The 23,871-nt window shown below is 38.9% G+C and overlaps 1 protein-coding gene across 2 annotated transcripts in view; it reads right to left on the minus strand.

The window, feature by feature from the left end:
- MYO16 (myosin XVI) overlaps positions 1-23,871 on the minus strand; it is a 385,095-nt gene that overhangs the window by 354,722 nt on the left and 6,502 nt on the right. The window contains exon 2 of one of the 2 annotated variants that reach the window (XM_026102455.2): positions 3,444-3,531. The exons of the other annotated variant lie outside the window; for it this stretch is intronic. The gene's annotated coding sequence lies outside the window, so the exon portion shown is untranslated. The remainder of the gene's footprint in view (positions 1-3,443; positions 3,532-23,871) is intronic. 2 annotated transcript variants of the gene reach the window in all.

Below are 23,871 nucleotides of genomic sequence, written 5' to 3' on the forward strand. Positions count from 1 at the left end.
CTATTAACCTACTATTTCAACACAACCATTTCTAACTTTGTACTTCATAATCTTTCATCATGACCTTTGTAGTAGTTAATATGTAGTGATTTTAGCTCGATTATAAAAATCAGCTACTACCTCAGTTTTAGAACCAGAATACATTTTGAATATGAATTTCAACTAATGTGTTTGGACATTTTTGACTAGCTAGGGGAATAAAAAAAAAAAGAATACGGTATTATTCCCTTCCACAAAATTCAGGGCTTCTCCAGTGATTTTGCATTTTTGCCCCATGCAAACAAACATATGCGAACTGAAGACCGGGCTGTGACTAGCACGGGAGTGCACACATGCACAATTCAAGCAGCTTTCTCAGCCGGCTCTGTGGCCTGAAGGGAGTACAGAAGCTAATCCCCACATGTCTCTCTATGAACCAGGCAGCAAGCCGGCTGGTCTGTCGCAGGGAAGAAGGATTGTGCTTTGTCCCCCGAAGGGACGCGGAGATGGTGAGGCCAGTCCTCTGGCAGAGGAAGATGCTCAGGCAGGGCTGTGTTTCCACGCTCCCCCCACTAACCATGGGCCTTTGCATCACTCTGAATTACAAACTGGAGGCAGTTTGTTCCCTCCATTTGCATAAAACAAACCCTCCAAACAAAATAACGTGTTAGTACCAAAGCAGGGCTGCAGCAAGCACTAGAGGTTTTAAAGCTACAAAGCCTATCAACTCAATAATATGCAAATGAGGGCATCCCCAAACACAAATTTGGATCATAGTAGGAAGACTAGGCAATCATCCAGGGCAATAGTAGGAGTGGGAGTGGAAACTGTCTCACTGACTGAGTCTTTATCTTCACAAGTTGGCAACTGTTTCACAACTGCGCTTACTCACAGAGGAAACGTCCTTATGTTTGAACTAGGTTGTACCACAGCTTGACCTAACTGGCTTTTAAGAAAAGCAGTTTATTTGCCCTCAGATATCTTGGACAAGTCCCATAAAACACAGAGGATCTGACCACACATAATACAGAAAAGTGGAATGGATACCAGTGATACCACAGGACTAAACACATCTCTGAATGCTACAGCATACGAGGACACCTCCTTTTTACCTACCCCATAACTTCACAATTGTTCAGACCATATTGCACTTGAGCTCAAAGGTTAAACACTGCTGTTTGCCTCAGGCTAAGTGCAAAACACATCTATGAGATAGTAAGTGCTTCACAGTAGAAATTCAAGTTACTGCCACATCACTACAACACACTGAAGTTTGTTTCTAAGATGGACCACTAAAACACCTCTGCATGAACTAGCAACAAAAGGTTGTAATTTTTTTCCCCCTGGAAGAGCAGAAACCAACATTTTCGTCTGGAATCTCTTTAGATTATACCAAGAAAAGGTGTGGGGGAAGAAGGAATGGGGGAAAGTTTCTGAGAAACAGTTGTTTCAGTTCCTGACTAGTCTTTCCAATAAGCAATCACAAGAGTTGGAAAATTGCTGTAAGATAAATTCCATTGTGCTCAAATGGAGCAACAACAGTATTAATTGTTCAGAACAGTCAAAGGGATTTCTATTATCATTTCCTGTAACTTGGCTTTGATTTGTTCTCAACCAAAAATATCCAAAATCTCAGTAAATGTAAGTACTCTACACTCAGTAATGATCTTACAATAGTTGTTTCCACTGAGACACCAACATTTTTTTGGTACTAAAAAAGCAAAATAATTAATTTATGTGATCTGCACATGCTACTAGGAAATCATGCCTTTCTTCGTTTATGGACAGCTCTCTCAAAACTGTGTGAATAGTTAAGTGATTGCTCTTTCCTTCTAGCAAGAGTTGTGATGCCTCTAAACTCCTAGGCCATTTGCAATATTAGATGTTTTACTGAATACATTCTGTTTTCCCTGTCATAGACTGGGAGCTCTAAAGGGAATTAAAAAAAATTACATTCCATCTAATCTGAGAGTCTATTTTGTCTAAGTGCACACTCAGTTTAAAGTGACCTTTGCTAGAACCTTTACAGTAACTACATGGCAAAGGCATGTAAGCAACATTAAGCACTAGCAACTGGTCCCCTTCATCTTCTCAACACCGAATTTGAATCTTCAGGCTCCAGCACAGTAGTCTCCTTTCATCTAAGGGACTTCAAATAGGGCCAGACGGGAGATCTCCATGCATACACAAACTACAGACTCATAGACAAAAATGGGACAGAGGGACACGTACGTGTGAAGATACTCCGCATCATCCCCACAGGCAGTAATGCACACTTTTCTGAAAATAGTAGTACTCTACTGTACAGTAGTACAGTTTCCACATGAATACCTAACTTGTAAGTAATCCCAAAACTATGAATCTGCACACAAAACAAACTCCTGCTCAATAACCAAATCTAGATGTCACTGGAAGTCTTAAATCCACATGAAGATACAGGAGTGACACTGAAATACTATCCTCACCTTTCCTTTTGCTCCCAAGGTCTCGACAACCATACAAACTGACCTACCGAGCACAGCAAACAAGAATTACTTGGCTCCTAAGTATCATTACAGAAAGTTAAAGAAGGAAGATGGGACCAAGTGTGTTTTAATAATTTTTTAAAGGCCTGAAAAAGATGGAACAGACAGTCCTCCCTTTCAACCATATGGGATCAGATGGCAAAATACTCTTGGTAAATGTCAAAGTTACAGTCACATGAACTAGGGTCCAACTTCAGGTTGCATAGAGTCCCAGTAACTTTTTGTTTCCCTAGTTCTCTGCAGCCTTAACATTATCTTTTCTGAATGCTTACTGCTCATTCCTTTTCTACCTCCAACCTGATTTCTTATGCCAGTCTTAAAAGAAGAAGAAGAAAAAAAAGCCACCGTAAGACTGCCAGAATAAAAGCCACATTTTAGTTACTTATCAAACTGACACTTACTTCAAGTCACAGAGCCAAGACATACAGGTCAGTAAATCATGACCATCTAACCATGCCTTTGCTGTGGGTCAGATGTCATCTTTGGGGCACCTTCATGGACCGCTCTCCAGTCTTGGAGGGAGACTTTACATAGCCCTGTTTGCTAGTCTGCTCATATGAATGAAGTTACAGAATGCATATGAATGAAGTCCCAGAGCCAGAAACTGACTGATACAGCTGGTATTCACATACCTTAGTGTCAAGGCCTTCAGCTACGTTAAGAAAGTTTGACAGCTTTGGGCTTCATGCAGAGCTAGGAATAATTTATCTCCATTCTCTGAGAAGGCCACAGCTCAGAAAAACATTCTATGTCCAGTCATATCTGTCACAGGAGCTGCTAGTCAGACTACTCTGATTAAAACAAAGATTAATTAATTAATTTCACTTATTTGATAATTTAGATTAAGTGATAGGAATGACACCTCTGATTTTACATAAAGATTCTAATCCTAATATATATCTTTTAAACACATATATTTCAAAACACATTTGTGGGTACCTTTATCTTCTCCCAGAAGAGGTGCAGATATGCACCTATAGCAACTAGAGATGGATCCCTGACTTGCTGAGACTCTCAGGAGTTTAATCTGTAAAAAATAAACAAATAAATAAATAAATCAACAAAAACATCTTACAACTTGTAAAATGTCCTGAATGAATAGTATTCATATTTTAAGCAGCCTTCTTTTCATCAGCAGACATTATTGCAACAACCGAAAAATTAGCTTGATAAGATGGGTGATTCAAACAGACAAAACGGGTTGTCAGCAAATAAACTGATGCCAATATAAGTAATCATCAGTTCACATCAGGGAAGCTGTACAAGCAGAAAATGAAGGTACTCCAAGTCAGGCCCTACCTGGTAAAAAACAATTGGTGATATCATTATTTGTGTTTGGAGATCTTTATTAGAGATGTTATTTTAGACTTGACATGTATTGCCATTGACATGGTATTATTTTGATTGATTTCATCCTTCCTGACATGAAGATGAACCAACATAGATATACAAGTGTAACTGTCTCTAATGGCAAACAAGTATTTATGATTATCATCTGGGATTACCATCACTGCACAATATGCCATTTTTAACATCTGATAATAATACCAAAAAAAAAAATTAAGACAGTCTGTTAGGGTAAACAAATCAGAAAAACTTCATTGCAGAAGATGCATTCAGATTTTTGTTGTGTCACAAGCATTAGGCAAAGTCTTTCACAGACTTCTGAAGAGAACTCTTAAAAAGGTTCAACTCAGCAAAATGCTAACTCTCACATGGGATTTAGCATATTTAGCTGCTTATTAGGAAGGTCCTATACCCATGACACTGTTAATTTTAATGCACACATTACACATACATGTTACATTTTCATTTAGCCAGTTGCATAATAATAATATTAAAGAACAGCCTGTGTGACACACAGTCAAAGTAGTAAGGTATCTGTGTAACTTCATTCATCTGAGCAGGCTCACAAATAGGGCTAACGTCACGCACATCCTTTCTTGCCACGAGGTCCTTCAAAAGTTTGCTTTCATGGCTTTATTCCTTACCCAGGAATCCTGAAGGTAGATTACTGGTATTAATGAAACACCGCAACAAAAGGAAGTACTGTTTTATTTTAATATTGGACACTCAGATAGAATGTTTATGTTTGAAAATTCAAAATGTTAAATGTTAAAAAGATCTTTAAAAAAGAATATTTTTTTCCTACCAGACATCAATGCTTTGAAATTCATTTAAATGCAGAATTAATGTAAAGTAAGTCTAAGAAAATACACCTCATCATACATTTAAATTTGACATGAATCATTAGGTGAGTATATTTAGCATCTAACACTGACTAAACACAGAATTATCAGTTCCTCTTACAATTATGAAAACATCTATGAAAAGCAACAGCCACAACAACAAGGCATAATTTTCTTCAGAAGTTTAATGCACAGCATTCAAAAAGATAATGAAACAGAAGATGCAATAGTAGTTCGTATTATTACTGGTTTCCCTACAGCTTTGTTCTCTGTATTTCTGGCAAAGGCTCTGTTTTGTACTGTCATTTATCAAATATATATTTTTATTTGTGCTGTGATGTAACAAAGTTATTACCTAGATTCCAATACATTGATATGAACTCAACAAGTTATGCTATGGTAAAGTTAATATGGCTTGATTCAGGATGCCAAAGCTGCAGGGTTTTGATGAGCCCTTGGAACATGTTGAGTATGTCCTGCATCTCTTTAACCTCCAAAAGGATTTAATCTATGTCTATAGATGAAATAAGTATTATGCATGACACTGTGAAAATCACCACATCTTACACCTTCTCTCATTTCAAGTATCAAATCTACTCTGAACAGTACTATCAAAAGTGAGGAGTTTACTTTTGGAGTATCTACCCAATACAAGCAAGAGCAAGAGAATTTAACTTTAGCCCACAAACAAATTTAGCCCATAAAGAAGATTCTGCTAATACATACTCGTTGTTTGTATTTCAGAGCTACATCAGCACTGAAGGTAGATATTCTTTGCAGCTACTCTGAGATGTGCAATTTGTTATTTGTATTTTACAATACTCCTATATAGCCTTTGTAGTGACAGACAGCTGAAAGCCAGAGCAACCAAAACCATGCAGAAAACCACGAGGTGAATAATAGGCATGACCTAGGAAGCAATCATTAAATATGGAGTAGCGGCTGAGTGACTGGAGGGACCAATAGGAGTCCCAAGCAGCCACATTATATCAGATTAATTCCTGGCTCAAAAGTTATTATCCTTTCTGCAGAAGTGAAGCTATAGATATATTAGAATGTCTCTCTTTTTATTAATGTATGAATAGTTATACTAATTCTCTGTTCTGCTAGCTGATTGAGCAAGATATGAATAAATAAAAGATCATAATAATTGACTTCTACTATTGCATGGTATGAGTTCTTTTCTACTAGAGGGAAAAAAAAAGTAATAGGACACTTGTGTATGCACCATTTTCATTTCAGGAGAGACACTCAGTTCTGACAGCCCTGTGCACTGAGTTATTTTGTGACTGCACTGCAGTACATATGGACACTGTCCAACCTAAACCCTATATAGTTCCTTATTTAACATATGCAGTTCTTTGTTTCTACGCTGGAGACCCCAACACAAGAGGTCAAGAAGACTTGATTACCAAGCCTGATTCTTTGCATTCACACAGCTTTTAGCATCTCACGGATATCACACTTCCTTGACTGACACCTACAAATACCTAAAATTGATTAGGTATGTTGATTCATGTCCTTCCTGAAGAGCAGCAGAAGAATCAGACTATTTTCACTAAAATGTCAGGCCCTGTATGAAAACTCTAAACAGTATATCAAATTCACAGCTTTGTGAATTGGTTGAGGCTTGTGCAATCACCAAGATTTGGTTGTCAGCTGGTATATCTTACTTCCATGACATTAAATAAGGAAGGCTTTTTCCTCCATTGTCTCAAGTGAAGGATTTTATTTTTTCCATTGTTTCCTTATCTTCTAACACTGAGAAAAGAATGCTGAGAAAAGAAACAAAATTGCCACTGCTGCAATTGTACGACTCTGTAATTTAAAGGAAGAACTTGGATTTAATTACATTATTCTATTCTTATGTATAGTTTCAATTTTCAGAAGCCCAAGCATGCTGTTTAACTTAACACTTCCTTCATACGCTATTATTTACAGGACTGGGAATGGGGAAATATGTGCTTTGAAAAACTCAGGCTCCTAACATTTTGAATTGCTAAGTTTCTCTAGAAGCCAGAGAAAGGTCTGCAAAAGCTTTGTTTCTGCCTGTATTCCTAACAATCCATCATCAGGGAAGAGGAAAAAGAAAAGAAAATCCTTGGGGGGAAACATGCACACAGACTTTCCCAGGGAAGGTGCCCCTGAAACACTGCTGAATCAGAACATACATCTGGTCATCACCAACGAAGAGACTTAATGCTCTACAAAAGATGGCAGAGTCCAATTCTTGTGCTTTGAACACACAGGGTCCCTCACAAGGGTAAGGAAATAGAGTAGAACTAGTGACAATCCCTTCGCACCTGATCTACAGAACAGAAATACAAGGCCTTGATTCACACAACGAATGGAAATGTGTGATGATCTGTCCCTTATCTGGTAGCCAAATGACATCACATTTTTGCTATATGTTTTGTTCTAATTAGGGCTATATCTTCCTTTTTCTGAAAGAAAAAAAAACTTCTCATTTCATGTGAGCTGGATCCAGCATCACATTAGTTTTTAATTGTCCACTTCAGTAAAAATAATTTCTGCTGCAATTTGATGAGACAAAAATACAGATCTCTGCAAGTTCTGTCACTTTTTCAAATATGGACATTTCTCTGCATCCTGATTGTTTCTTTTGTTTTTTTACAGTTTTAAAGCTATGCTAAGACTTCTGAGGCAGTGAGTTACCAAGGCAACTCATGCAGCTCATCATTATCTAAACCGCATGATTAAAAATTTGATTTTGGACAAATAAATGACATTGTTCTTTCAAGGAATCTTTTAAGAGGGTAAGCTGAAGAATCACCTTCTTTCAGGCTTTTAGAGATCCGAGTAATCCAAGCACATGATTCTATTGTGGGTGAAGATAGTCAAAGAAACACCCCCTAAATCTCTTCTGGGTTTCCCTTGTCCCCATTTGACCTATATCTAGGCTTCTGTTTTCCCAGCCCCACTTGCCTCAAGACAATAATTTCATTGATTCAGAAGAGAAAAGGAAACATCAAGAGGTTACAGACAGCATCAACAGAGCCCAGACACAGCCAAGATTGAATGTGGATCTCTGGGGACCAATGCAAAGGAACTCTTGGTTTTACACTGCAAACATCGGATCACCAACATAATGACTATGTAGCTCAAATCACCAAGCTGGTATAACCTTATCCTACCTAATCTAATTTGGTTTACTTACATGATGATCTAATTTGGTTTACTTACATGGTGAATAAGTTCATGCTAAGTCAAGAGAGATCTGTCCATATTAGACTCTTACTGGACCTTCCACTGCAAGTCCACAAGTTTTTCTGCCAGTTGCTTCCTGACTTCTTACTATTTCTTGCCCTCTCTGGTCAAGGTCCCTGGTTGCCATTTATTTACCAGGAGGCTTTGAACACAGCGTTTTCACCTTTTCTTTGAATACTACACAGCTGAACCATCCTCTTGCCAAAGTATCTAATACCTGAAATAGTAGCACAGCCAGGCCAGAACCAGGACCACCCTAGGCCAACTACAAACTTCTGATTTTTCCTCAGACTGCTCCCACATACTATAACAAAAGATTCAGGCAGAGATCCTGCAGGCAGGCAGCCCCCTTAGTTAGTGCATAATGTTGCAATGTAGCACAGTCACATGTTGATCTGCTAGTGCTCCAATGTGCATGCTAAAGGACCTGAAGCAGCAGCAGCAGCAGCTCAGGACTCCTAAAAATGCTGAAAAGAGAAACGAGAATGCTAGGGACCAGACTACGGGAAGGAGGATGTGCAAAGTGCTCTGCTAAGTGCATGACTTCTAAGCACAGACATGGAAGAGCTGCACACACAGCTCTCCATAACAGCAAGGCCTATTTGCTTCCTTTAAAGAAGAAAAAGTGTGCAGAAGAAATCCAGACCACCACAGGAAACAGTGCACTTGAGAGAGGACTAATTGTGCAGCTTGTAGACTTTTCCACTTTCCAAGCACCAGCTGGAAGGCTCCAGAATTAAGAAAGGAAATGTGTCACCGCCAGCCCAGGTAAAACACATGCTTTGTAAGCCCTTCCTCATCTCCACCCACCCTCCTTTCCTGGATGCATGAGCTATGTTCTGGGCACTTTAGTAACAAGGTAGTAGTCTTGAACAAGATGTTAACATAGAGAAAAATTTCGTACAATTTGTACAATGTACAAATTTTGTACAAAAACATCATTTTTCATTATAAAAAATAGCACAGGCAAATACTGTTTATAGTTTTGGTATGTATGAGAAAGACAAATGTTTTTACCAAGAAGCTATTATAGAATTCAAACACCAATGTGATAACATTACTGTAAATGCTACACAGTAGAGAAATGTTACACAAGGAAAAGGCCAATTCCAAATTCACCTAGGATTATCACAATTTTTAATCTGTATAAAGGCATACTTATTTAATTGAAAATACTTGCAAAAGTGAAAGAAAACTGCTTTCATAAAAACCTGATAATCAGAAAATGCCAAGTTTTTCAATAATCATTTATTCCCTTAAGCATTCATTAATCATGATTTATGACCTTTTGGGATAAGGCACATTTGCAAACTATTTACTAGTATTGAGCTGATCAAACAGAAACACTGAGGATCTGTTTATGCATTTTAATTCATTACTCTTCAGACATATCCTGGCACAGCTGAAATCAGTGAGAGGTTTAACATTCAGTTTATAGGATTTTCTCAGGCTAAAAACGTATGAACTGAGACCTGGCAAGAGGCGCTATATCATTCTGAAAGCAGACTAACACCTTCACTGAAAGATGTTTTTGAATTCAGTTAGAGGTCAAAGCAATGCTGCTCTGTTCCTGGCAACAAAAGTATCATCGCAATATATTAAGAAAGGAAGCTGCCCCACAGCATGCTGTTTTAAGATCTGAGGGCTATAGAAGAAAGAATTATTATTCCAAGTACATAGATTATAATCAAATCAAGATCCTGCAAGAGATCAGTGGTATAGTTAAAAACAGAGCTCAAGTGTAAACCTACAGCACTTATTAAGCAATGAAGACTGGGGGAGCTGGTCATTTGCAGGGTAAGAGGAAGGTTCCCATATGGTAAATATGCCAGTATGTGTGTAGATTAAAGACACATTAAGTCAGGAAATACAAGCTGTCCTGCCTTGCTGACTGCACACCACCTAAGAGGTGTTGGGAGGAACAAGGCTGAATGTCATCTTCGATTTCTAGAAAGGTTAACTAGCACTGAGGGCAGTTCATCACCCTATAGGATTTGGAGCTCTAGAAAACAAAGGCAGATGCTACAGTCGACTGAAACAGGACCGTATATTATGCTTCTTGTGAGCGTTTGCACTGGAGTGGTCAAAAATAGGCACGAGTTCCTTCTGTCCTTCTGCTTTTCAAACTCCTTTTTGGAAGACCCCTTTCCCCACTTTTCCTCCTTATCCTAAAACCTTATGATAGTAGGAGCAGAATGTAAATTTCTGAGTGTTACAAACATGCCTCTTGGAGCGGAAAAAACAAGGTAAATCTAACCATAAGATTAGCATCACAGCAAGTGTCACTAATACGCACAAGTTCAGGTATGTGAATATACTCCAGAAACAATAAAAAGGATTAGGTATTCAAAGAATAACTAAGAAAATTCTTGGTAAACCAGGAGAGTACAAATTAAAAAAATGCAAGTGGCACAGCATTCCACAGTTAAATACCTGTCTACCACAAGACACTGGAAAAGCAAAATAAATTCCCAAAGTAATGTATGATTTCATATTCTAAACTGTGGCACATACAGAACTGGCAGTAAACGAATCCATTCAAAGATGGCATGCAGCTGCACTAACTCTTCATTCTGAGTATGTGGAGATGCTTAACTACGCAACAGAAGAGGCTCCTCTCCACAACCGCTGCTCATTAGCATTAACCATTGATTAGCTCATGTGCTGATTTAACAGTGGTCTGCCAAATGTGGTAGGTTAAGTTTTCCAAACTTATTCCACTCATAGCACCTGATACATGAACCCAGTAAGAGCAAAACCCACCTTTCTGGCCCTGGGTCACGGCTAAGGCAAGGTGACGCAGGCAGCATGGGCTTGGCTGCCTTATGTGCTGGAGGCTGGAAATACTGGGGTGAAAGAGTAAGAAGCAAGAGAGGGATGGGATTGCATATCCCATAGGATTTTTTTTACCTAGAGGTGAGGACAGAGTCACAGATGCACAGAATCTGGCACAGAGCTGATAGCAACTCCTACTGATACCAAGTCTAGCGCCTTTGCTGCTGACACCTGAACAACTTGACGCAGGCACCGCTGTTACAGCAAATGCTAACATCCAGTCAGAGCAGCAATTTGCAAAGCTAACCCACAGTGTAATCAGTCACATCGCTGCCTATCCCTGGTGCTATCCTTATGGAGAAAAACTTGCTGCTGAGGTTAGCAGCTTCAGACCTACATCCCTTACAGCCTTTTTGCACCAGCTTGCTGGCATACCTATTATCCAGCAATATAACTAAGTCTACTATGTGTGTTTGAGTGTGGGTGTGTGGGGGTGTGTGTGTGGGTGCATGTGTGCGTGTTTGTTTTTTTCCTTAAGCAACAACAGAAAAGGTTCAGGTTGGCCAGTGAAAGATCACTAACAGTACTCAGGTAAAGAGGAGAAAGCTGTGAAGCCTTCATCATGGGAAGACTTCAAAAAACACATTAATGTCTGGCTAAAACTTCATCCAGCAAACGTTCTTTCAGTTGGATCTGCATCTCGGGTAGCCCCTAACTGGCAGGAAATAATGCAGAGATCGCAATTCAGTCCCTGAGATCTCATCAGACCTCTCACTGGCCCCATTGGTTTCTCTTGGCTCATTTCTCCAAAGTACCATATGTAGTCACATCCATTCATATCTGCAGTCTGATTTAGGAGGCTTCTGTTCCTAGAAGTGCTGCTTTTGATGTTCACAGCCTTCACACAATTAGACAAACTGGCTGAGAACAAAATAAGAGCAGCTGATTTGTTTCCTTTGAGGAGGGATTTCTCCAGGTTTTCTAGCTCTATTTCTCTTATATTCTATATCTGAGAGACCGGGAAAAGGGAAACTAGTACAGTGACCCATCGCTCTTCTTCCTGTTCACCAATAATCAGTCCTGGAAAATAACCAGTCTGCCAACAACACATCACCTTTCACAACGCACATCCTTGTTGTCACCAGCAGATATGCCATACTGGGAGCTCACGACCTGCTTCCTGAGACCATGTCCATGTAATATACTGCATAGACACAAGCAAGCTACACAGAAGTAACTGCACCAACACAACCATGACACTAGATGGGTTTAGCCTAACAAATAGGTCGATATTTAGAACTGGAGTCACCTTTGGCAGTTAGTATGTATTTAACTTGCACAAAATCACTTTTAAAACTAGTAGTTAAACCATTTTTCTGCATGAACAGTTGCCACGCTTTGACTAAGCCCTAATAAGTTCTGTATGTGGCACCTTGCTCTGGGACAGCTTTGTATTAGTTTGAATCTGTATCAGGGCACATCATAGTCACAAGAATATGTGCTGCTGCAGCTGCACCCATTTCATTTGTCTGAGAGCGGGCAAGGAGGAACAAGCAAGGCAACATGTTATGCCTCAAAGATTTCTTACCTCTTAACAGCCTGTGCACCAGAAAAACACTTACTGACTGTTTTGGATGACATTTCATTGAAAATTTCATACACTCAGCTGAAATATCCAATGTGTAGTATGACAATAAAGAGAAGATTTCATTTGAATACACTGTGTAGCAAGTAATTTCCCCCTTAGCTGTTATAGCCTGTTACCTTCTAAAATAAACAACGCACAGCCTACTTGCTCCATCAGCCGAGTTCTGCAGCATTAGACACCTTTGTGCAGCAGCAGGATGTATCCAGGGTACAGTCTCATCTCCATTCATGGATATTTGCACACACATTTTCCTGCACACCAAAAGGAGAACAGAGCCTGAGGGCTGTGAATTCTTTAATACGATGTATAATGAAAAAGCAAGAGAAGCAAGACAGCTGTAAATCCTTTCCCCAAGCACTGCATGTTTTTTCTCTTAGCTATAAGCATAAGTGTATGATGATGCAGCACTGGAAGAAAAAAAATGTCCTGACAATATAAAAGGACCCAAATAAGAAAAGTATCTGATCTCCAGAATAATTTAATGCATACTTTAGGGAAATGGTCACTATTATAGAAAACCCCTTAAATATCTGTACTCATATGCCATCACAAATTAACAAGGAGACTGGAATAAGATTCACAGTTTCAGGAGAGACAGTAAGTCATCTCCGCTATAACAGCGTTCACTGGTTCTTAGATATGTGGTCAAACAAACTGGGATAGTAATGTAGTATATAAGATTAGCAGCTTTGTAGGGACAGAGCTGATATGGGATGAATACAGAAAGGTAGAACAAGAGTGCCAGCTAACTGATGGGGTCAAATCTCTGTTACTGTCCTTGCAGAAGATACTATGTCTACCATATTAAACTGTTGTTTTGGGTAAGCAATCCAGTGAAAAGGGTGGTCTTTCAAAGGCTACTACAATAATTAGGATCTTAAAGCAGCTCATTGGATCATCTATCAACCGGTAAAGTAGTACAGAGAATCTCTCGATATCCAACAGTGAACTCCAGCCAAATGTTAGAGGTTTTAGTCTGCTTTAACTGGGCTAGACACTGCCTTTTATGGCAGCTTCAGTGCAAACAGGACTTCATGCAAATCACCCTTTGTCCCTATTTATGCTTTGTGCCACTTGACTGGAAACTTTGCGTTCTATGCAAAATTAAATTTTTGTTTTTGTTTTTTTGCCTTGATCCCAAATATTAAACTGATCTATGGGGATTTATCTTTCCATCACTTCACACATTTCTCTTTTCTCCCCTATACTCACAGCCCATAAAAGTTTAGCAGTATTTTAAATAAGGAAGAACTGCCTTTTTTCTTCTCATCTCCCTTCCTGCCTGTTTAGAGCTGAATGACAGCTCCTTTGGCATTAAATCATGACCAGGTCCACTAACATTAGGGAACCTTACCCATTAAAAAGGCAATATATTGATATGCGAACACACCACACCACCCAAAAGCTTTCTCAACACCTCATTAACATTTTTCACGGCTGAACCATTATTTCCTTCCAAAGTGGGCCTTTATTGTTCAATTTCCTCCGCATACCATTAAGGACGCAACAAAAGGAGAGGCAATCGCAGATAAATCAGTCAAACTTCCCATCGGGTTTTCCTTCTGTACTCCTGCCATCTGTGCTGGCTGCTGCCTTACTACATATGTTTCCAAACAATGCCACGCAGGTCACACCGCACTCGGCCGCTTGTGCCGCCTATTGTGATCGTCAGAGCCCAGCACCTCCGCCGCCCGCCTCCAAATGCACGTCTGCGGGGACAGCTTTCACTCACCCAAACTGGCGGCACGCAGCTGAGCTCCCGGCACTACAGATGCCCTTCTCCTCAGGAAAACTTGCTACTCATCACCTGCTTCATATTGTGCAATTTATGAATCGCAGATTTCAAGACTGGAGAGTCAACATGTCATATTCTGAGTGGCCTGTTTCCACCAAGAATTTCCCCCTGCTACAACAATATCGGATTAAATCCTTTGGCAAAGAATAATATTTTCAAAGAAATAAATAAGCAGGAAGCTTAAATCATAAACAAGGCTAGGAACATGTGAACATTCCTTTCTACTAAATTAACACTGGCAAAAGACAGAATGAAATATTGATCTTTGTTTCTGAATTAGCTTTCTGAGGTTTGCAACCACCTTTTCATAGCCGTGAACACAGCGCAACAAAAAAACTGATCATCACTCACTTTGCACACTGAACTGCATGGATCGTTAATGGTTGACTTGTTAATTAAATACGGTAGCAGAATCCCAGATTAGTCCTTTCTTTATAAGCACACCATTAATAAACCTGTTTTTCAATTTAGGAAACATCATCTCTGCATACAGTAGCCATTGTAATATCCTTGCCTTACTACAATATTTCATTCATTACCTTGACAAGTCACATCACTAATGCCATCCACAGGAATATGTTTCATCAGCTTGCAAATGCTATCTCTGGTTCCATGTAGCAGCCCCACATGCACAATGTCTCCTTTAAATTTTACATTATCCTTTTTGTAAACCAGTGACATGAAAAAACAAACCCACAAACAAGATAATCACAATAGGTTTTCTAATTTATTATTTATCACCACACAAAATGAATATTCAGCTGAAGAAATATCCCTGCTCTTGCACATTCTCATCTTCCTATTTTTCTTTTTTTTCAGTCTCTTGCAGTGTATGCAAAGCAGGAAATAAAAAATACTTCTCCATTAATGTCCAACAAGGAAGCTTAACAAATCCAGTACAGCATGTGTCCTTAATCATTTCACATTGTATATTACCGTATGAACACGAGCATGTACAACACAGCACAACAGCTGTGGGTGTCTTATTTTTGATTTACCATGTGATGCATCAGTAATGTTGATAGAGTCTAGCCCTATCTTCTCTCAAGTATAGTATCGAAGGTCAGCACTTGCTCTTTCAAAAGACAGACAGCAAGTGCCACTGGGAAAAATACTCTCCTCAGAGAAGCCTCAGAGAAAATTGGTAGCTAAAAGGGATTCTTTCTGAAAGTTTCTGTGATACATGGCTGCTACTCCCACATGCACACACACACATACGCACACACACACACGCATACGCATCGCTCAAGATTTAAAAATATTAATTTAGGGACTGCAACAATGAACATATGAAGATAAAATGACTAACATCTTGAAATGCAGGAGGTAGCAGTACTGATAAAATATACGCTGGGATTCAATCCTGCCTTCTTTAGAAAGAGAAAAGTCGTCACTGTGAAAGTGCAGATTGTCTTTTTGGCTTGTTCTTAATCAGACTCCAATTATGCATTGCTAAGAACTATGAATAATAAACTGAAAGACTGGGCCATACATGCACATAGAAGACTGATCAATGGTTGTTAAGAGGTCTTTTTCAGAGACAGAAAATACCTAAGACACTTCTGTAAAACATGTTTATCCACGACAACAAATCCTTAATGAGAACTTCACATTTCTTTCAGTGCTGTTTTTCTGAGGTATGTTCTCATGAAACCAAGCCAGTTTACAGCAAGCCCTTGATATTTTAAAAGCTTGAACTTGTCTCTGTTTCTGAGGACAACATTTCTCTCGCACACACACAGAGACCAAAATTCTGTCTTTGAAGCCTTCTGGTATAATATTTTCATTTGTGATGTCTTATCTATAAATCCAGCTCCCATTGCTTCAGTTTTAATAGTATTTCATGTCATTCCCCCACATCGTGCTATTTTAATAAGGTGCCTGTCCTCTTTTACCCCCAAAACACATCACAGGAGAGGACAGATCTCTAGCATTAATCAGTAACTTCCTCAATGGTGTGAATATGAATTATATAGAAGTACATGGAGGAAGAAACCCTTCTTCATGCTGGATGCATAAGATACGGCTTTTTTTTTTTTTTTTTTTTTTGCATTTAAAATAAATGTAGGCTTTGAAAGTCTACACCAAGAATATATTTACTTAAATTCAGTGTACTTGTACAACATTTCTGATTATTGGCGGGGGGGGAACCTACATAAATAGCATTACAGTAAATACACTTTCGAGATCATACCTTTGCCTCTATGAATTAGAACAGCATTACTTATACTGGAACTAAACTAATTTACACCTGAGCAGTGTACTTTCCTCTAATTTTGTTAAGCTGATACTAACAGTATTTACCTTGCAACCAATCTGAAAATGAATGGCTTAATCCCATCACTGGTATGAAAAGAAAATCAGGAAAGAAGTCCTATCCAGCTTACTCTGTTAGCTGCAAAGTCTGGCAAAAATGTGAGCTGTCACTAAGAGGCAAAGCCGTACTAGTTGTGAAAGCTAGTTGAGTCTGTGGTGTTTGTAACTGTTCACATAAATGTTGTCAACTCTGCTAGTTTTAGCAGAGATATGGCAAAGTACAGGGGGGATTTTTTGTGTACGTGTTTGGGGGGAAGACAGGAAGAGAGAGAGGTTCGGTGATTAAAACATTAACATAACGTAACACTTCACCTGAAGAGGTTTTGCCACAGAATTTAATGCTGCAGTTCATTGTATTTTTAACAGATTTTGTTTGCTACGTTCTATCATAGAGTGTGGTATAAAACAGTTCATACAGCCCTTTTGCAAATAATAACAGCATTCACTGTGTTACAGTGATTGCAATTAAAAGGGCAATATTTACACAGAGCTACCACACATGGTATGAAATAAAACACTGCTGTTTTCTCTGTGCTTAGGGAAGAGAATAACCAAGACATTGCAGATACCTTATTTAATGAAGGGAATGCTTCTTTTGAATTACTTTTAATAAATACAATTTTCTTTGTTAAGGAGATATTGAAAAAATTATACTTGCTAATGTGCTTTTTAGATGGACTCAATTAATATCAGATATTCACAGACAACATAATAGAGTAAATCAGGATCAGTATAATGTCTCTCAAAGGCTGAATAATTAAGTCCTAGAAAGCTCCAATACGTACAAAAACACAGGGCAGCAGAAAATTCTTTTCTGACTGCATAACTGAGGTTCCCATCTATTCTGAAACCATTACAGAAAATCTCTCAAAACTCAGCCTATATCAGCCAAAATGTATTCTCCACCCCCCCCCCCCCGAATAATGTTTTAATCCTGCACATCAATTTCTCCATCATTTGTATACGTAGAAACACAACCTTTTGAGGAGGGGAAAAGATGCATTAAACATACATGTCCTTGAAGACACATGAGTATTCCAGTTTTACTATCTTTAGTACCAGAGACTACAGCTACTACTTCACCTACAGAGATTGAAATTTGTAGAGAAGACTCTGGAATATCTCACTTGTAAATACATTAAACAGCTTATGTTGTCAATCAACATATTTCTCTCCTCCAGCACTGAAATAATTATTTTTTTTGTCACATCATCATATACCCAAGCACATTTAGTTTTGCTGTTCCTCAAGTCCTTAAAATAAATTTATTCCCTTTTGAATTAAGCATGTCACTTATGATTACAAAAAAGTACAATTAATTCTTTAAAAGGAAAGCCTAAGAATTGAATGATCACATAATAGCATGGGTTCATTGCTTTTCATATTAAATCTGTGAAAGCAAGCAAAAGGGGAAAACTTATTTGTCTGTAAATACCATACCAGAGTACTCAGTTCTTCAATCTCCCAAAGCAACAATTTACTAATGAAAACAAAGTTTGTCCATGGAGAAGCTCCAAGGAAATAGCGTAACTGAGGACAGGTTTTCTGTAGTGCAATTCCCAAACAGTTTAATAAAAAGGAAAAAGAGCTGTCTAGACTTTGATGTTAACAGAGTCCATTGTAAGGAAACCTAAACCCACACTGCGCTTGACCCAAGTGGTATAACCACAGTCAATCTGTAGATTGGAACAAAGACCTTGAAAAAATATTTTTATTTATTCAACAAGCAAAATGCATGAAAGTATAGAAACAGATTAACATATTCATTGAGGAGCTCTTAACTCTAAATTTAATACATAAATTCATTAGGGAAGCAATAAACATACTGTATAAATTAATTACTTTGTGGTTATCCTCATTAAATGCTACTTAATGAGTTAATAAGCTTGAAAAGCAGTGACAAATTGTTAAAGTGCATGTACAGAATTTCTTTTTTATTATTGAAGTGGCATGTCTAGCAATGCTTCAGCTCTGGATACAAGCTAATAAAATTTATTCAAGGTGGCCTCTTACCTTTCTAGAATGCATTAGGAACCTTTTTCTACAGGATTTGAATCAGAAAAGTGCAGGCATTACCAAATTTACCTTGAGAAGATACTCCTGCTAAGGTTTAAAAACCACCTCCTACTTAAAACCAGGAGGCAAACTTTTACAGGATGACTTCCAGTTTCTTTGGAAGCATTAGATAATGCCAAATCAATATATACACATATATGTATATATGTATGTATGTTATATATTGCTGCACTGGATAACTGCAATCAGGCTTTTGTGACTTTAATGTCCGAGGATGACAGACACAAAACCATACTGTCACAGTTACGAACTGGGAAGTTACTTGCCAGAGGCTGAGCAACACTGGAGGAAGCCACGTGCAGCACCAGTAAATACTTAAACTTTTGTGATGATGTATGCGCATTCCAGCATTGACTGAGCTCTGTTATTAGCATGCTATGTAAGACTGAAATAGTGGCCCCATTTGTCATGTGTCACAGGTATAGACTGCTTATGCTTTCATTTTGTGGAGCACAAAGGCAGAAAGTGCTGTTGGTCTATGTTGTGATTAAGTAAAACAAAACCATACACACACACATTCTTCACTTCTCTCAAATACGTATTATGGCATGGAAAGAGAGCAAGACAGTATGCTGCATCCCAGGGTACATTAGTCATATTAATATTATAAATACCTTTATTCCAAAGTAAAATATAGCCTAAACACATCTTTGACTCTGATGCAGCTTCAGTACATTAACTAAGCATGGTTCAGTGAACATACCAATGCACAGTCATCATACCTTCCCCGCATATAATTCACAATTAAATTACCAGCGTTACTTTGAATAAAATATTTAAAGCAATCTTTGACTATTACATGCTCAGACAATTCCTTAGATAAGCTGAGAATATTAATCTAATTTTTCACCCTTTAAATTGATTTTGCTAACTCCTTAAAACTCATTTATACCAACAGAATCTAATTCCCCTTAACGGGAAGAGTAACCAGATAAAGTATTTCTAACACTCTCATCCCTTTTTTAAGTGATTCTTGTTCCTTAGATAACATTTCTTTTTTCCCCAAGAATACCCAGAACAAGGAAATAAGGGTACTTCATTCCCGATGTTTTGAGAACCATGAGTAAAATCTCGCAAATTTCAATGACCGCATGATTTTACACACACACCCCCACACACACACCATCAAAGTAGTTTCCAGCATTCTCCAGCACTACCAGTCTCAACATGTAAGGTCTCCGTATCAGTTCTCAGCATGGGAACTCTTTTGAAGTAGTATCCAGAAGAACTCAGACACCAAAGCAGCATCAGAGAATGCCACAGTATTAATCTTGCATCACTTAAGCTGCTCTGCACTGCTATGACAGCAGCATTAACCTGACAAGGAAAAAAAAAATTACACTTCACAAGAAAGCAAGAGAACAGCTACCAGAAATTCTTTCCTTGAAAGTAAATAACCCTGTAGTCCATTGTTTGGCCAGACCTCGAGCTCTTCTAAAACCTAGTCATTCTGTAAACACAACCATGCCCATCAATCACACTGAATCTTTAGACATTTTCAATTGATTTTGGTCATTTAAGCCTAATTCGCAAAGGATTTGAAAGCCAGGGCACAGTTAGATGCCATCTACATGGTTGGATCAAAATGTATTTTAAACAAATCAAGACATACTCATGTCACAAACAAGTCCTAAACAGTTTTGTGTTGAAACTTAGGTAATAGATAGCTAATGAGAAGAGCTATACTCCTCTTAGCACTGTTTAGGACACTATAACAGACAGACTTCAGATAATTCATTAGCAAGTCTCAGCAGGAAGACACATTCTTTAAAAAGGGGGAGGGGGTGGTAGCAGGTCACAGAATGGTCATCTAAGGAAATCTTCGATCCCAGGCTAATTACAGTGATAATAGCAGTAAATGATACTAGAATGAACATTTAACATGGAATAAGATTAACCGTTTATCTCAGTTACTGTTAAATATTTTTGACATATCAACAGGCATTTTAGCCTTCATACATGCCCTAGTTTTCAGTAATCATTATAGCACTTTTAGAAGAGCTGTTTTGAAAAGAAATTAAAAGGTGTTTTGAAATACAAGAAGCAGAACCAGTTACAGGCTACATTTTCACAAAAACAGATGGAGTCACAAAATGAAGCATAGATGGTGAGGATGGGGACTGGTTTTCTTTCTGTTTTTCTTTAATATATCTTATTATCTCACTCCTGAACCATTACGTCTGTGGGAGAGAAGAGGAAAGGTCATCAGTAGCCAGTGGCCACACCAGCTGGGAGCTCCAAATGGCACTTGTAGAGTTCAGCTGTCAGATGTCGGCTGAAATTTAACTAGTGCCAACATGAAGTGATCTGCAAATTTGTAGCTTTTTTTAGGCTAGAGAGAATAAATGAATGAAGGGTTTTAAGAGCAATACGAAGTTTAAATTATTAGATTTATGCATACAGTATTTCATTCAAGTCATTCAGTTTCACTGGTTCCCAGGTTAGAAGAACTCTGACTCGTATCCTACGCTTAAATACTGAAGCAAAACTGCAATCTGTATTATGTTTTATATGCTCCCTGTTAAAATTTCATGATCTGTTTTCTCTGTGGTTGTTACGTTCTTGTGAAAGTAAACATCATAGATAAAATTATATGAGACCAAATAATAGTGGTCACCTCTAGTTACTCTTATAAGCGGTATCTATGAATTGCTGATGTCTCACTAACAATGACTGAAGCAAACAAGGCTGAAACAATACAAGGAAGATGTAGAAAGCAACACAACTATAGCAATATTTTCTAGCACCATCAACATGGTGCTAATGGTCCAGTTCTGTATTTTATGTCTGGAACTGTTTCTTTTGTGAACCAGACTTTTGCCCTTTCCAAAGAGTGGGCTCTTTGTGTGAGCTGTGTGCATTTGAACCGAGATGGAATTCACATATGTGCACCCAACCCACAAGCCAGATAAAAAAAGGACACAGCTTCCTCCATAACTGCTAGTTCAGCAAATGCACTGCAATAGCAGCCCCAACATTGCTGCCCCTCCTTTATGAGATGAACAGCTAATATTTAAACCTGGATACAGGGAGAGCCAAGCCCCACCCTTAACCATTCCAGAATGCCAATCTATTTATCACCACAAATAACCCTTACAGAATATGCACAGCTCGCCTACCGATACCACAGTACCCATGGCCTCTGACAGGCCTCTCACATATCTTTGTCTCCAGCATGGAGGACACTGCATCAAATCAAGAGACAAAGTACGTTTACCATGAGAACCACACAAGAAAGGCTCGCAGTGCTTGTCTTCAGCTGGGTGCACGCTTCTTTGATTCCAAGACCTGATAAAATGGTGCCAGCCCCAACTACACCATGTGGCAGTGTGGGGGAGATGGGCCCTGGCAATTACAAACCAGAAACACCAAATTTACAAGCCACTGAGGTCATTATGTTTTGTGATTATGCTTCCCATGCTCAGATATGTGACTTCACATGTCTGCATCACAACCTCAGAGTAATCGAGTTACTTTTTCCTTACAGAGGTGGATCAGCTTGCTCTCTCCCTTCCTCAGTTCCCAGGGTGCAGTACGCTCTACAGTCCTTGCTCTTAAAGGATGAGTAAATTCTACACTACTTGTTTGCATTGAACTGACTTTTTTTTTTAATCCTCACTATGTATTTTATTTAAATTATGGGCTTTAAAATATTAAGATCTAGCCAGTCTGACAATGGCTTACTATATTCAGCGGAAAAATAGAAATGGAATGTGTTCTTTGCTAATGAAACTCCTCTGACTTAAATCATATTTGCTATCTCATTTGTCCCTGCACACACTGCATGATTTCCCCTTGCTCTTCTCTCTGATAGACAGACAGCTTTTGGGGGGCAGAGACTGTCATTTATTACATGTCTGTACAGGACTTAGACCACCAAAGCCTGCAGGCTACTTCAATATCTGATAGTGAGCACATCTCTAGCATCCTTTCTAGTGGACAAGACTTGCACTAGCTACATTTAGAGCTAACAATATGAAAAAGCTTGAAAGTGGTGCTCTCCATTCTTGGAAAATTGCATAAAGAAAATACTAAAACCAGCTCATTCTGCCTTTTTACTCTGTTGGTGATTAGATTAATTATTGGTAAGGTATTCAGATCTGCTGGAACACAATGCTTTCCACCAGATGGAGAAAAACAGACACAACTACAGCCCAGGGGCTGTTCAAGCAGCCAACACCACACTGTGCAGTCACTGCATGCTCTCCCTTTGGGTTCCCAAGACTCTTCTTTCTGCAACAACTGCATAGTTATCTTAATCTAGCTCCTTTTGTTAAAGGTCTGTAAAGGAAATACAGCACACAAAATTAAGGGAATATGATAGGGAGTAGGGGGGGAAAAAAAAACACCAACCCAAAAGCTACCAGTTCTGTACCAAAGAACAGTTCTGGAAGAAAATAAAAAACAAATCAGCATTTTGAAAGGAAACTGATTCAACAAAAAAAGTAGTAATACAAGCGTAAATTCAGAAAGCCAGAGTAGCACTTACAGCAATAAACAAACATACAAAAAAAAGTTGTTAGAACCATGAAGCTGTGAAAAGTAAGTCCCTGTGAGTGAAAGTTAGCAAGACCATCTTGGTTTCCTCAACGTTTAGCCACTGGGATAGGATTCACCAGCCCTGTGAAGGGTCTTGGTCCTGATTATGTGGACTGAGTGTCCATTACAGCACACTGCCCATGCCCTCATTCCCTTTCACAGGAGGGGAAGGGCTAGGGGGGAAAGATGTGTCCCTAAGCATAGAAAAGACCATTATATCCTAAAGACTCACTTGACATAGAATTGGAGCAAAACAACCAATGCTGTTGCCCTTCACGCTTACACATCCACTTACTCCTCTGCCTAGCAAGCTGCACTCACCACCAGGGTTAGCGTCTTCTTACAGGAAATGCTCATACCGAAATCCAGCTAGGTCAGAAATTCAGGAGTGTTTCCAAGTTCTTTCTATCACAGGCAGGAGGGGGGCAGTTAAGGGCAGAAGACCTCCTGGGAGAGCGCTGGAGAAATGTCCCAGGCAGAGGAAGCCAAACTTGGCAGGGTCTGTATCCATACTGTTTATCCAGAGCGGACCTTGGAGCAAATCAGCCAGCCAACAACGCCTTCCCCCCCCCCCCCCCCCCAGCTCTTCTGAAGGAACTACTTCACTATCTCCGGTAGGGATACTGAATTAATTAGCATATATGTAGTGCAAACAATCAGGAGACTTCAACCTGGGTCTATAGCGAGAGCCAAATTATTTGACACTAAAACACATCCAGTGAGAAACAGTGAAAGGGGTCAAGGAAGTACTGGGCTACTTGACATCAGAGAACAGTATCTGTGGTAGGAAGTGGAAGCAGA

Source organism: Dromaius novaehollandiae, chromosome 1, assembly GCF_036370855.1.
Source record: "Dromaius novaehollandiae isolate bDroNov1 chromosome 1, bDroNov1.hap1, whole genome shotgun sequence".
NCBI classification, from domain to species: Eukaryota; Metazoa; Chordata; class Aves; order Casuariiformes; family Dromaiidae; genus Dromaius; species Dromaius novaehollandiae.